General features: G+C 40.0%; 1 protein-coding gene and 1 non-coding gene across 4 annotated transcripts in view; both read left to right on the top strand.

Annotated features, from left to right (window-relative positions):
- The window catches only part of CSMD1 (CUB and Sushi multiple domains 1), a 2,076,272-nt gene that overhangs the window by 958,201 nt on the left and 1,103,018 nt on the right, over nucleotides 1–15,053 (top strand). The gene's annotated exons all lie outside the window — the stretch shown is intronic.
- Nucleotides 9,774–9,845, top strand: TRNAC-GCA. The gene has a single exon. It is a non-coding gene; the product is annotated as a tRNA-Cys (tRNA).

Below are 15,053 nucleotides of genomic sequence, written 5' to 3'. Positions count from 1 at the left end.
TGTTTTTTGGGGATTCGAAATGCATGTAGTTGTAAAGTGTAAGATAACCATTGCAAGACACACACAGAAAGGAAAGTGGGGGGTAAATGCAGTGCGCATGCAATTGCATTTGCTATAAAGTTGAAATAGAGTGGGACAGTAGTGACTCCAAGAAGACTGAAAATCAAGGATGGTCATTGTAATTCCTACGGCAAACACGGAATAACGCAAGAAAATATATGACTACATTAATTAAAATGAGACCCTTAAAGAAATATTCAAGCATTCCAAAAGAAGGCAGGAAAAGGAAAACAGAAACTAAAACTGAGGGGACAAGAAGGAAGAGAATAATGCACATCTATAGAAGGTGGTCGGAGAAGGCAATGGCACCCCACTCCGGTACTCTTGCCTGTAAAATCCCATGGATGGAGAAGCCTGGTAGGCTGCAGTCCGTGGGGTCGCGAAGAGTTGGACACAACTGAACGACTTCACTTTCACTTTTCACTTTCATGCATTGGAGAAGGAAATGGCAACCCACTCCAGTGTTCTTGCCTGGAGAATCCCAGGGACGGGGAAGCCTGGTGGGCTGCCGTCTATGGAGTCGCATAGAGTGGGACACGACTGAAGTGACTCAGCAGTAGCAGTAGCAGTAGTTGACCTCAAAGATCATAGAGTTTAGTTGGGAGAAACAAAGGTGGGTGTAATATTACAATGCGATAGGACAAGTCTAATATTAATAGTAGCCACAGTGCAAGATGATGTCAGTGAGTGTGAAGGACCAGCCGGTCATAGAATAGTAATCAGGGTAGATCTAGGGTGCAGCAAAGCTGATTGCATGGGAAGGGATGGGCAATAAAAATATGTTATCAATTGTTAGCGACTATCAGGCTACTTAGAAATTGTTATTAGATGGTGCCATCCTGCCGAAAGATTCACTTGTTTAGAAACAAGTTTCTGTGAAATACAAAACTTTATTCCCTCTGTAACTATTGCACGTGGTCATTACAGAAAACTCAGAAAACAGAAAAAAAGTATGAAGTGAAAACCCTGTGGCCCTACCACCCTGTGCTACCTACCACCCTAGCACTGAAGCTGTGTTCACATCCCTCGGTATTTACAGGTGATGAGAAATAATAGCCTTCTGATGGACATTAGGGTCTGCGTGTGTAAGACTTTATTTTTTAAAGAAGCCAAATAGTCTTACTCTACAAAAATGACTTTCTTCTGCGACAGAATTTATGTTTCCTCCCCAGTGGGAGGGTTTATGCTCATAGTGTATCTTGCACACTTCTTCTTGGGAAGGTTGTGCTATTTTCCTTCAGTAAATAAAAAGAGAGTAAACTAAAAATTCCTGTAAGATTATTTTTAGGAAAACGTAAGCTGTCCATAAGAAGGAAAGAATAAAAAGTAGACTTAGTGTAAATCGACTTTGTTACCTTTCCAAGTCATTCAGTACACAAACAAAGGGGAAAAGGTATGTTGTAAATCTTTCAAAACCAGTTCTCAACAAAACTGTAACAATTGTTGGTTTATTATACCTATTTTATTACATGTACAGTTCAGTGTGTAACTTTTAGTAAAGTATATTTATACCAACCATGTAAGAGTCCCTATCTTTTCTGTCCTTTTATTTATCTTTACAAACATAAATACTCTGAGTAAGCTCATATGAACTGGATATGCTTAATAGAATCTTTGTATACAGCTCATTGGAAAAGTCCAATAGCTCTAGGAAAAAAGCATTTAAGTTTTTATATTTTTTCTTTTTAAAAAATCTACCAGTATTGTGTCTTTAGAGATGCTTTGTCTTATGCTATAAATTATATTGTATAAATATTTCTTTCTAAATAAATATAGAGTTAGCTTTCCATACATCCTAATTTTTATTCCTTCTCTGTCTTAAATTCCAAACACAAAATAAAATTCACCCTCCGTGGAGTGACAAAGAAGGTCCTTTGTGATTTGACCTCTGTCCTCACAATGGCCTCAGGACTCTCCTCAAGGGACACATACCCCTTTCCTAACAGAGCGAGCTTTGCAAAGGCTTCATCTTCTGCCTTTTTACTTTACTTGCAAGAATTGTTCTGCCCTCTTGCTACACTTTTCCTAAGAGAATCTTGCATAACCTTATATAAACCCTTCTCTGCTTCTTCAGAAATAATGGATCACACTTACATCCATTTTTAAGAAGTATTTTTTACAGGAAAAAAACATGCACAAAATGAGTTACCCAAACTATAACATGTGTAGATATGACCAAAATTACATGTTATCCCAGCTGGAGATTTTAATACTTCATGTGACAAAATAGAGGGTTTGAGTTTTATTCATTTAGTGGGTTTGAGTGAGTAAATTAATAAATGATAATATTATTGAAATTATTCATGGTTTTAGTTACATATAAAGATCCCCAGCAAAAGTAGTATAAAATATTTTCAATAAATTTAATCATTTCAAATTGAAATTCAAAAATAAAGCAACTCATTTATTTTATGTGAAGAAAGACTAATGTAAAATGTACAACAATATTAAGTTCTCTGAAAAATATTTATTAGTTTAAGAAATAATGATTTTCTACCAAAATCTACTTCAATTCAATACTCACTTTCAAATTCTCTGAATTACATTTAACTTGAAATCATTTTAACAAAGATTTAGTATGCAGTGAGTTGGAAAAAGTCTTTCTTGGCTAGAATTCTACTTTTTGTAATTATCTCTCCTTTTTTTTTTAAATTTTATTTTTAAACTTTACATAATTGTATTAGTTTTGCCAAATATCCTGAACATTGTATGTCTTGTAGAAAAATATTAGTTCTGTGAATTCAAAATTTAAGGGTAGTGTCTCACCCAGAACTCAGGCTTTCTCTTCAGCCTCATATAACCTATGCCAGGAAAGGGGCCTTGGGTAGCCTTCATCTATTTTTTCTTTTTTTTTTTTTTTCATTCATTGTTTTTTTTATTTTTTAACTTTACAATATTGTATTGGTTTTGCCATATATCAACATGAATCTGCCACAGGTATACACGTGTTTTCCATCCTGAACCCTCCTCCCTCCTCCCTCCCCGTACCATCCCTCTGGGTCATCATGTCTAGCCTTTAAAGATCATGATACCTCATAATACCTGAATTTCATCAAATGCAAAATTAACAATTCTTGCAGTTTCACTTCTATCTCAGATGTGGGGTAACATTAAGTTATATTAATTATATCTCATACCTGAGGGTATTCATGAAATATAAATAATATTTGTCATTTGTTTCAAAATACGGTGCTATTATAACCTTTTTATTCCATGTGGTCCTGCATTCAACTAATAGTGATCAAGAATTGTCCCACTTGTGTGTTTCTATTATAGTTTTTCTTGGAAAATAGATGGAGCTTTAACTTCCTCTTTATCTCCTTCTGAATTTGCTAGAATTTATATAAAGTATGTCTTCTTCCTCCCCCACTCACCCCCAAAAGGTTGAAATATACTATCATCTGTTTTGAGATTGGAAAGAATAGAAATGCCCTTGATCTGATAAGCAACAGACTAATTCACAGAGAGTTGTTAATGGTTACTAATATAGTACATTTCCCTTCTGGGCGTAATTACATTAAAAAAGACAATCAGCACCTCATGTAATGAATCTTTAATGGTCAAATTTCAGGCAGGTACATTTAGGAGTACATCCAATATGTTGGCTGTCAAGTCAATAGATTAATTAATGTTCACACCATTTACTTGACACATATTATTGGTAGCTCATGTACAGGGTTCTCTGCCATGCCCTGTGAAATTGCAGGGACATACCATCCATTGCCTATGCTCTATGAGATTTAGAATTATGCATATATGATGAAAACTGGCGGTTTTTGTTGTTTGGTTGCTAAGTTGTGTCCAACTCTTTGTGACTCCATAGACTGTTACTTGCCAGGCTCATGTGTCCATGGGAGAGGACTGTTTTCTTCCCAGACTAGAGTACTGGAATAGGTTGCCATTTCCTTCTCCAGGGGATTGTCCCGACCCAGGGATTGGACCCGCATCTCCTGCACTGGCAGGCAGATCCATTACCACTGAGCCACCAGGGAAGTCTGCAAGCTAGAGGCAGGAAACAGAAAGCAGATATGAGCCACAGATAAGCTAAGGCTATGTGGATAACAAGGGGAGGCCTCTCAGGAGCGGTGGGAACCATAGACAGAGGAAGAAAGAAGATATGCTAAGATTGACGATTGAACCAGCTTCTCAGGAGAGGTGAAAGGTGGGCACGCAGAGATTGTAAAGCTAGCATCCCAGACTGGGGACACTCGTGTGCTCAGGCTTTGAGGATGCACACACAGAGCAACTTTACTATCATGTTTGCGAATGACCCAGCTGTTTCTCTGCTTGTTCCCTCATTTTCTTGTGGAGTCCTTTCTGACTTGACACAAGGATGCATGGGGAGAGCTCCTGGGGCAGAGGAAGACTATGTCTCCCAGGTGAACCATCAGAATTGGAGAGAAGGGAATGCCCTTTTCCCTCTTTTATTCTTTACCTGAGTTGGAGGAGGCCAATGAATTTCCAGAACCATCCAGTTCTCCTTCCCCCATGCGCCATTCTTTTTTCCCCCCTCTGAGTACTTTTCTTAAGCATTTTTCTGGTGGCTCAGCAGTTAAGATTGTGCCTGTAATGCAGAAGATGTGGATTTGATCCCTGGGTTGGGACAATCCACTGGAGAAGGAAATGAAAGCCCACTCCAGTATTTTTGCCTGGGAAATCCAACAGAAGAGACTTGGTGAGCCACAGTCCATGGGGTTGCAAAAGAGTTGGACATGACTGAGTATGACTTAGCCACTAAACAACAACTCTTCTCAAAGAAGACAGTCTAGGAAGAGGTTTCTAGATCTAAAGATATATTCCAGAGAAACTAAATGCTCATCCATCCAGCTATTTTGTAAGAACAGTATTTGTTTTTTGTCCCCAAATATGTAGCATGTGTGTGTCTGGTGACGGAACATATCTCTTTTTAATTGGGAATATTTTTTATTTCCAAGGAGTAAGTGGAGGTCAGATTCTGCAGTCTCTAAATAGGATTATTATAGGGCTTCATTCCTGGGATGTTTTTCTTCCAATTGTAGCTCATTAAATCCTTCTGAGTTTTAAGTTGTAACTCAGCATAAGCACAGATTAACAGGTAACTTCTGAAACTAGAGTGCAGAGGCCATGAGCTCACGCTTGGTTTCTTCTGTGAAGATGTTGGAATAGATGGTTGACCACCTCTGTTTTAATTTACATATTCTGTCACAGAACTGAGGTACCCCCATACCTGTTCATATGGAAATGCTGCCATTTATAGAGTCATGGCCTAAAGGAGTTGCCTGGTATAATTTCTACACTTCTTCCATGGGTCCCATGTCGGTCAGCACTTGAGTAGGAGTACATCTTCTAGTGATAGAAAAAAAAAATGAATTATTGTCAGATAACATAAAGTTGTTAAAACTGCATCTTGAATCAGTGTTACAACCTTTGTATAGATAATGCACACTCATTAAAGCAAAAGCAAAGCTCTTTATTACATAGATTCAATTATTCTCTAGCAGTTCGCCAAACAAAAAATTTTTAAGAGTTTAGGGCCATAAACTCTTGCTAACTATCCATGACTTTGATGAACACTAGCCATATTCTGGCTCATATTCAAAAGTTCAATCGTCTATTAAGGACCATGGAGACATATTTCCAAACAGAGTCAACAATTCTTGAAATGTTAACTGCTCTCTAGTTGTTTATGTGTTTTGGGCTGTTGCCTTTCATACGATGTTTTGAATGGTTAGTATCACTGGAGTGTTTTATGTAAGTAGTGTCAGTAAAATGTGATTTAAAAAGAAAAAAACATAGAAACTTATACTAGGGAATAGCATTTTAAAATCTTCAGTGTTTTTCTATTTTGGAATAATTGTCAGCTGAAAAAGATGCACAAAAAAAGCGGAGAATTATGTTTTATCAAGCGGATAAAACTGAGGTCTGGAGCCCAGAACGTAGCATCTCAGATAATTCAGAGACTGGTCTGAGTGGGGAGGGGTGGTGGTGGGGAGTCAGGATATATAGGAGATTTTGCAACAAAGGGCAGGTCGTCAGAACATCAGAAGATTGTTATTGTTCTGTCACTAAGTCATGTTCAACTCTTTGCAACTGCATGAGCTGCAGCATGCCAGACTTCCCTGTCCACTGTCTCCTGGAGTTTGGTCATACTTATGTCCCTTGAACCGGTGATGCCATCCAACCATCTCATCCTCAGTCACCCCCTTCTCCTGCCCTCAATCTTTCCCAACATCAGCATCTTTTCCCAATGAATCAGATATTCAAATCAAAACATCACTGTGCGAGGAATGTAGCACTTTCTCATGCTGGGGAAGATGTAGGGGTCTGGGTTCACTGAAACACTCCTCTGATGCACATCTCAGCGCTCTGGGACCAGCGTCCTGTGCTTTCTCATCCTGAGTCTTCCAGGGTCACGGTGGGTGAGTGGCTGTGGTGTCTGATGGTGATGGCAGGAGTTCTAGTTCTGTTCTGAGTCTCCTCTTGTGCACTATCAGGGCCGCTGTAGTGACTGATGGCCGCAGCATCCTTTGTCTATGGACATGGCAGTGAGTATTTTTCATTCATAACTGCATTACGATCTTTATCATTTTTCTACTATATTTTACTAATCATGTCAGAATTTTTTTAGCTGAACCACATATGTGGATTTGATGCAAACTAAGCAAAATGATGGGGCTTCCCAGGTGGTACTAGTGGTAAAGAACCTGCCTGCCAGTGCAGGTATATGTAAAAGACACAGGTTCGATTCCTGGGTCAGGAAGATGCCCTGGAGAAGGGCATGGCAACCCACTCCAGTTTTCTTGCCTGTAGAATCCCATGGACAGAGGAGCCTGGCAATTTGCAGTCCATGGGGTCGCACAGAGTTGGACATGACTGAAGTGACTCAGCATGCACACATGTAAGCAAAAGGATGTGAGTACAATGCCTTAAGTATGGAAACCAGAAACAGGGAAAAAGAATGTAGTCCCACTCACAGTGGGATTATCAGCTTCAGGGGAATTCACACACAGACCCCCAATCTGGGGTAAAGTAAGAGCCAGTTCCAAGAAGGCCTGTAATTTTGTCTTGACTGGAATGAAGGTGGCGTAAGAGCTTGTTATATATATTGCTTATATATATATATATATATATATATATATAAGCTTATATATATTGTTGTTCAGTCGCCCAGTCATGTCTGACTCTTTGCGACCTCATGGACTGCAGCACACCAGGCATCTCTGTCCCTCACCATCTACCATCTCTCTAAGTTTGCCCAAGTTCATGTACATTGAAGCTCCTATGCAAGGATGCATCTCCAGAAGAAGAGGGCATCAAGGATGAGATGGCAGGGTGGCATCATTGATGCAATGGATATACATATATATATATATATATATATATATATATATATATATATGCATATATGTATTTTTAAATTTTTTTGCAAGCATCAATTTTGCCCACTCATTAAAAAAATGTTTTGGACAAAAATGTTCATATTAAAAATATTTTTCTTGCTGAAGTCTGGCTATATACAGATCACAGAAGCAAAGAGATTTTTTCATCTTTGCTGGTTGTAACTAATTAAAATTAACCCCAACATGATTTAGGGGCTTCCCAGGTGGCTAAGTGGTAAAGAATCTGCCTGCCAATGCTAGTGACAGAGGAGGCTTGTGTTCCATCGCTCAGTTGGGCTTGTGTTCCATCCCTCAGGTGGGAAGATCCCCTGGAGGAAGAAATGACAACTCACTCCAGGTTTTTGCCTGGAAAATCCCATGAACAGAGGAGCCTGGTGGGCTACAGTTCATGTGGTTGCAGAGAGTCGGACACAGCTAAACAACTAAGCGTACACGCGTGCAGAACCCGACTTCATGCTAACATACAATGAGGACACATATGATTTGATGGGCTTCCCTTATGGCTCAGCTAGTAAAGAATCCACCTGAAATGTGGGAGACCTGGGTTCAATCCCTGGGTCAGGAAGATCCCCTGGAGACAGGAAAGGCTACCTACTCCAGTATTCTGGGCTAGAGAATTCCAGGGACTGTATAGTCCATAGGGTCTCAAAGAATTGGACATGACTGAGTGACTTTCAGTTTCATATGATTTTATATACTATTTAACAGATTTAGGATTTGTTTTTTTATTTCAAAAATATGTATTTTATATCATATGTATTTTTTCTTAGAAAAGACCTTATAGTATTGATCTCCCATCACACAATGCAGCTTCCTTAGAAAATTTGATTCCTTATGTGACTTTCTAATGTAAATGAAGAGAATCAATAAAACACTGCTCCCAGGGAAGCATCTTTGCTTTCCTTCACTGTCTTTTAATGTTATTAGGGACAAATTCCCTTTAGCTAAATACCTCAAATATGTAGAGAGGAGCTGAGTGCGAACCGGTGATCATATGAGATCTTTTTGTTTTTTTTTTACTTTACAATATTGTATTGGTTTTGCCATAGGAGCTGCCTCTTTCAGAGCTAGTGATGCTTCCTTTAGCCTGAATGTGTGTTTCCTTGGGGGGCTCACATGCTGGTGGTCCAGGAGCCAGGGCAGAGGGAGGGCTCTGAGCAGCCGTGTGGTGGCTCAGTTACAGGCATGTTGACCTCCAGCCAGCCGCAGGTTAAGCTGCTGGGTTTCATAGCTTGGGGTGAAACTCCTGAAGGGAGTGCTCCATTTTTATGTCCTTCCACAAATGAGCTCAGAGCATAGCATGTCCCCTCTCGCCCCTGAGCATGTGGGCTGTTCTATGAGACAGAAAAACCACACACAGATGTTTGTTTTCCGCCTCCTTAATACTTAGACAGAAGACAACCCAGGAAACTCCTAAGCTCTGATATAATTTGTGAAGAAGGCCTGTGGGTTAATAAGCATCTTCTGGGAATCAGGGATAGAGGTAGGGGAGGGTCGTGGAGGTCTGACCAAGAGACCTGGGGACAAGCGTGGCCACCAGGGCGTGAACCTCTGGCACCCAGAGTAAGTTTGAACTGCACAATCAGTGCAGAAGCAACACTTTTCCAGCACCCTGAGCTACCCGAGAGCTTCTGAATTTCATGTTGCACATTCGTGGGGACCAGCAGAGTGTGCTGTCGGTGAGTAGCACACATGCTGGATAATTTTTTAAGGACTGCCATTTTTCTAACACATATTCTCTCTGTGTGTAGTGCTTCATGGTTTTATTAAGTCTGACTCAAAGATGACTTGTCACCGATATCAGGGGTAATGATGTGGGGTGTCCCCTACTTGTGAAATGCTGACATGGCAGGATTCTCTTTGACTTCTGATTCATTCTTACAAGATACAAAGTACTCTCAGAGAAATTATTTCTTGAAAGTTGTATTATGTCTAATTCAACTTGAATAAAGATGACTTATTGAAATAAGTGATGCAGTTTAAAAGTGGCAGCACTGAACATTTCTAACACTCGGAGTCGTAGAATTTACTTACTGGGACTGTGTTATTCTGGGTCTGGCCCTCCCTGGGAAAATGTAAACGCAGACGGGCAGCCTCTGTTATGTTCATGGGCATGTCACAGGGATCTAAGAAAGATTCTTAACTGCAGCACACTGCAAGTGCTGACAGACACTTGTCAGATTAACGGCTAGCTCTTACAAAGCATTTTGTTTGAGACTAAGAATGTGCGCATGCAACCACCTTACTTTGTTTTTGTTTCATGAATACTTACAGAGTGCATACTGCATGCCAGTCATATATTATAGATTCACTATCATCTATATCATCTGGGCTTCCCAGGTGGCTCAGAGGTTAAAGCGTCTGCCTGCAATGCAGGAGACCTGGGTTCGATCCCTGGGTTGGGAAGATCGGACTTCCCTCACTCACTCACTCACTCATCATCTATATGGTTCTTTATGTTGGTATTATTTGAATTTTTAGTCACCATGTATCGACTCATAAGGGCTTCCCAGGCAGCATTAGCGGTTAAGAACCCACCTGCCAATGAAGGAGACCTAAGAGACTCGGGTTCAATTCCTGTGTCAGGAAGATGCCCTGGAGTAGGGCACGGCAACCCACTCAAGTATTCTTGCCTGGAGAATCCCATGGACAGAGGAGCCTGCTGGGCTATAGTCCATAGCATCACAAAGAGTTGGACATGTCAGGAGCAACTTAGCACGTACATACATGGGCTCATGTATAACTTTTAAGTTGTCTGGCTAATACAATATATCTTAACATATGTGTGTGCATGTGTGCATGCTCAGTCGCTCAGTTCTGTCCAACTCTTTGCAACCCCACGGACTGTAGCCTGCCAGGCTCCTCTGTTGATGGAATAATCCAGGGAAGAATACTGAAGTGAGTTGCTATTTCCTCCTCCAGGGGATCTTCCCACTCCAGGGTTCGAACACATGTCTCCTGCATCTCCTGCATTGCCGGGCAGATTCTTTACCACTAAGCCACCAGGGAATCCACTTAATATTTATATAAATTATCTGTCACTTTACTTCTTTGTATACTTGAATGTTGTTAATAGCTTTTACATAAGACAATCAGTTTTAGTAATGATAAATATTTTAGCAGTATGTTCTTCAGCATTCCATATGAATAACTGTGTATCTATATGTGAGTTGTCATCTCATGTAGAGGACTTCAACACATAAAGCACATGAGGAGACAGCATCTGTGATTTGGCAGTGAATACAGATGTCACAGAACATCCAAAGGGAGCCTTGTTTGCTGGATGCGACCACATTGATCAGTTCAGTTCAGTTCAGTTCAGTTCCTCAGTTGTGTCTGACTCTTCACGACCCCATGGACTGCAGCACGCCAGGCCTCCCTGTCCATCACCATCTCCTGGAGTTTACTCAAACTTATGTCCATTGAGTCGGTGATGCCATCCAGCCATCTCACCCTCTGTCATCCCCTTCTCCTCCTGCCCTCAATCTTTCCCAGCATCAGGGTCTTTTCCAATGAGTTAGCTCTTCGTATCAGGTGGCCAAAGTATTGGAGTTTCAGCTTCAATGTCAGTCCTTCCAATGAAGACCCAGGACTGATCTCCTTTAGGATGGACTGGTTAGATCTCCTTGCAGTCCAAGGGACTCACTCTCAAGAGTCTTCTCCAACACCACAGTTCAAAAGCATCAGTTCTTTGGTGCTCAGCTTTTTTTTAGTCCAACTCTCACATCCATACATGACTACTGGAAAAACCATAGCTTTGACTAGACAGACCTTTGTTGGCAAAGTAATATCTCTGCTTTTAATATGCTTTCTAGGTTGGTCATAACTTTTCTCCCAATGAGCAAGCATTTTTAATTTCATGGTTGCAGTCACCATCTGCAGTGATTTTGGAGCCCAGAAAAATAAAGTCAGCCACTGTTTCCACTGTTTTCCCATCTATTTGCCATTGAAGTGATGGGCCCAGATGTCATGATCTTAGTTTTCTGGTTGTTGAGCTTTAAGACAACTTTTTCACTCTCCTCTTTCACTTTCATCAAGAGGTTCCTTAGTTATTCTTCACTTTCTGCCATAAGGGTGGTGTCATCTGTATATCTGAGGTTATTGATATTTCTCCTGGCAATCTTGATTCCAGCTTGTGCTTCTTCCAGCCCAGCATTTCTCATGATGACTCTGAATATAATTTAAATAAGCAGGGTGACAATATACAGCCTTGATGTACTCTTTTCCCTGTTTGGAACCAGTCTGTTGTTCCATGTCCTGTCCTAACTGCTGCTTCTTGACCTGCATACAGGTTTCTCAAGAGATAGGTCAGGTGGTCTGGTATTCCTATCTCTTTAAGACATTGATCAGACATCACGTTATTTTGTGATGATGACATCTTCGATCAGTTTGAGAAAGCTACACTTCCATGCACTGATCACAACATCTAAATCTAAAAAGTGCTCCTTCTAGAGCTTGAATGTCAGGTCCTGGGTGTATACCATAAAATGCCAAGGGAATATGTTTCAAAAGTTAGACACTGTAAGTAATATTTATATCAATGCAACAGGTGATCTAAAATAATTACCCTGTTTTGAATGACCTGCTGCTGTACATGTATTTGTAGCCTGTTTGTTTTCATGGATCTCTGACTTCTTTCTGAATCTTGTTAATCTGTTTAAGTACAGCTGTTTAAGTATTTATTAAGTATAGCTTATGACTGTTTAAGTACAGCTAGGTCACCTCACTTCCCACTGACTTATTAAGAAAAAAAAAAAAGAAAAAAGGTCAAATGACAATGTTTCTTGCTCTCCACCCTGGGACGTGCCATCTAGAGGTGTCCACGTGAGATGCCTTCATCTTGTGGACATCAGCTGTGTTGCTGTGTTTACTCTGCTGGAGGAATTGGGGCCCTGTAGACTGTTCCTGTAGCCTGAGGTCACTCCTCACCCAGCCCTGGCAGGTCTGCATCCTGACTAAAGTAATTAAGGGTGATCAAGAATCTCTTAGTAATTAATGGATGATTCATTAATTTGTTAACTTTGCCAGTGCACTCAGAAGTTGTCGAGCTACCAAAAAAAAAAAAATAACCTCCTAATGTACAAGGTACATTTCTTCTAAACTGAAGTGTCATCAAAAGTAAATTTGATTGGTGAAGATAACCATCTGCAAAGCAGATCAACTCCTTTTCAGATACTGAGCACCTTGAGAGCTAAGTTGGTCATGAGAACAATCTATTTGGTAAAGAACCAAGGCTAAAATCATCAAAAATCTGAATCTAAGAGCATTGGGAATCATATACATTTTCGTACTGGGCTGTGTAAACTTTATAGACAGAAAGGGTTCTTTTAAGACTGACAGTCATTTCTGTGCTTTATTATTATTGCTCATTTCTTCTAATTTTTATCACTTTTACTTTTCATTATTTCCAAGTTGAAGAATCCCTGCCTGTGGATGGAGAATTCCATAGTCATCTTCATCACTTAAGATGACTCTGTTTCCATCCACAGAGCAGGGCTCCCACCAGTGCTCATGTGGGAGGACTGGGGCTGAGGGAGCTCCTGCCTTATGGGGAAAAGCCCTGGAGTGAGCCCGTGATCCTGCGGAAGCCGTCTTGTGTATTTATATTCACAATAATAAAGCAACAAGTGAGTGAAAGTCTCTCAGTCATGTCCAACTCTTTGAGATCCCACAGACTGTCCATGGAATTCTCCAGGCCAGAATACTGGAGTGGGCAGCCTTTTCCTTCTCCAGGGGATCTTCCCAACCCAGGGATTGAACCCAGGTCTCCCTCATTGCAGGTGGATTCTCTACCAGCTGAGCCACAAAGGAAGCCCAAAGATAGCAAAGATAACACAATAAACAAATGATAGGCAGCTAGCATTTTGCACCGGAGAAGGCAATGGCACCCCACTCCAGTACTCTTGCCTGAAAAATCCCATGGACTGAGGAGCCTGGTAGGCTGCAGTCCATGGGGTTGCAAAGAGTCGGACATGACTGAAGTGACTTAGCAGCAGCAGCAGCATTTTGCACATCATAAATTGATCATATTGAGTATGTTGGGATTAATTTTCATTTTTGATTCCTTTACTTAGTAGAGGCTAGTCTTATCGTTTTCCTCCACACTCAGTGAGAAGCTAACATATTATTTTGTTATGGTGCATGCTAACATACCAGAAAAGAGTGGCTTCTACTTTCCCTTTCTGTCCAGTTGCCTAAATAAATGAGTAATCACTGCCCTTCTAGCGTTCGTACCAATCACGCAAAGCGTGATGCTCCATGTCTCGGATCCCTGGGTGGTGCCCAGTAAAGAGAACATGAGGATGGTGTGAGGATGAGGACGTTTCATTTCGTTTCCGTGGGAAGCGATTCGCCTGTCCTCGGTCCCCTCCCCTGTAACACAGCTTTTGTGTCCTCAGGGATGCTCACCCCCACCCACGATGCACCCCTGATAAGTCCTGGGCAGTTCCTGTGACCAGACTGACCTTCGTCTAGTTTTCTCCTTGCTCTCTGGCAGGACAAAAGGCCTCTCTCCTTTGGATTCATCCTCCTCTTTGGTTCTCTTCCCAAGCCTCAGCTGCTTCCTTTCCAACTAATAACAGAAGTAATTAGCAGCTCTCCAATATTAAAACAGAGATCACACGGCTCAGTTCACATTTCACAAGAGAAAATCTGTATGGTCTGAAAGCAAGGCTTTTAGGGGTGGCGGAGGTGGAGGAGAGAAACACAGGCAGAATAAGTACACATATTTGCATTTTTTATTTAAAAGCTTAAATATCAATTCTTTATCCCTTAGGTCTACTATATTTATGAAACCTATATTTTACTATTTTGCTATGTTTATATTTTTACTACTTTACTAAATTTACTATTTTTGTTAAAGTTTATATAAACTAGCATAGTAAAAATCATTATGCTTTTTAAATCAGTCCTACATTTATTCAGTGTTAGTCATTTCAGATACAAATAACTTTTATTGATCATTTTTTCTAAAGCTTTTTATTTATTTATACATTAAATAGCCAAGGCGATTAGTTGTATATCACAACACATTTTTATCTCCAACTAATGCATGGTGATTTTTACTAATACATGAAAATTCTGCTATCATTATTTTGGTGGCATCTGAAATTATATTGAATTCTTTCTGTTTTCATATTTTTCTACTAACACTTTATATCCATTACAATTCTTGAGGTTATTTTTAAATATTAGCTCATTTTGACCTTTAGTTATAGGGAGTAATTCATGTAGGTATTGTATATATTATATTCAGAACATTTTCTCTTCACAAAGCTGATCTGATATGATTTTGGAATAATGTGTTTACAAGCTATATTAGATCAATTAATAGGATTGTACAGTTTGTAGTTATAAAGAGGGACCTATTTTTAGCTTAGGACAAATTATTAGAGAAGAAAACATTGATAACAACAGTGGTATTATGGAAATTGTTTAGCTTCTATTCATTTTAGTTAAATAATCTTATTTTACAAACTAATTTTATTCAGCCACTGGACAAGAAAACTGAAGTTTTAACTAGTTGAATGTATATGAATTATTCTTTCTTCAAGCCAATTTTAAGTAGATGGCCATGTTTCATCATCATCTAATAATATACCAAGCATAGTTCTG

The sequence above is a fragment of the Bos indicus x Bos taurus genome, chromosome 27 (assembly GCF_003369695.1).
Source record: "Bos indicus x Bos taurus breed Angus x Brahman F1 hybrid chromosome 27, Bos_hybrid_MaternalHap_v2.0, whole genome shotgun sequence".
Classification (NCBI taxonomy): Eukaryota; Metazoa; Chordata; class Mammalia; order Artiodactyla; family Bovidae; genus Bos; species Bos indicus x Bos taurus.
The sequence above is the reverse complement of the archived record's forward strand: the minus strand, read 5'-3'. Positions and strand labels throughout refer to the sequence as shown.